The sequence below is a fragment of the Nannospalax galili genome, unplaced genomic scaffold (genome assembly GCF_000622305.1).
Source record: "Nannospalax galili isolate Female #2095 unplaced genomic scaffold, S.galili_v1.0 scaffold1045, whole genome shotgun sequence".
Taxonomy (NCBI): Eukaryota; Metazoa; Chordata; class Mammalia; order Rodentia; family Spalacidae; genus Nannospalax; species Nannospalax galili.
The window spans coordinates 2259-3332 of NW_008353343.1; positions in this window are offsets into that span (position 1 = coordinate 2259).

Sequence of the window (1074 nt, forward strand, 5' to 3'; positions counted from 1 at the left end):
ATTTTAGGCTGCAAAGGATATAATGTAGACATTATTTCAACACTGTTTGCTCAGGAGCCAGGAATGTATGTGATTTTAAAAAAAACACACAAGCAAAATCCATATATACTTGTCTCCCTCTTTCAGAGTTGTTGACCAGAGATATCCCATAGATCCCCAATCAATTCTGGCTTTTGTCATTGCCCTTTGTTACCCACCAGAACTGGACAGTAAGACCCTACTGCTGAAGACATTACATATCTGAGTTACAGAATGAACAAGGAGAAATCAAGCAAGTACTGAATTTGAAACTACATCTATGCTGATTAGTTTTCAGAGTACTAGAAGGCACTGACAGAAAAGGCCATTGCCAATCTTGTCCACCTGTGAACCCTGTGAGCTACAGTGCAACTGATTTGGCAAAATAGTTACAGTGAGGCAATAGTGGCACAAATATTATGTGAAAAACACAATCACCTTTTAATTTAATTTAAGGCCAGCTTCAGAAAAGGGATTACATACCTGAAACTGTTATCAGGGCAAGAACCTGTGCCCAGACAAACCATGGGCAGTTGGACAGATGTTATTAATGTCATGTTGCTAAACAAACATAATATTAAACTGATTCACAATGACTTATGTTATATCCATAGACAAGTGTTATCCTTAACTCTCACCAGAGAAAGTTGTTGTAGTAGATGACAACACAGAGACCCACAAATATGCAATGTGCACAAAGACACTGTGGAGTACTCAGACCTAAATGTGACACAGCTATCACACTTCTCCAAATGCTCAGAGATCATTGTATAAGAGGGGAAGAAAAATTGCAAGAACCAGAGTTAGTGGATGAATGCAAGGAAACTGTGTTATCTGGACACCACAGGCAGTTCCACATATGATCTCACACTACTTATGACAGCATACACAAGACCTGTGAAAACCCAAGCCAGATTAGGGTCAAGAATGAACAGTGGAGGTTGGCTCATGCCTGAGAATCTATGAGCAACTTATAGACGCTGGAAGAGGGAGAGAGAGTGTCAGTTTTCCTTACTGGTATGGTGACTGGTACATTTCATGGTATGAAGACTGGTA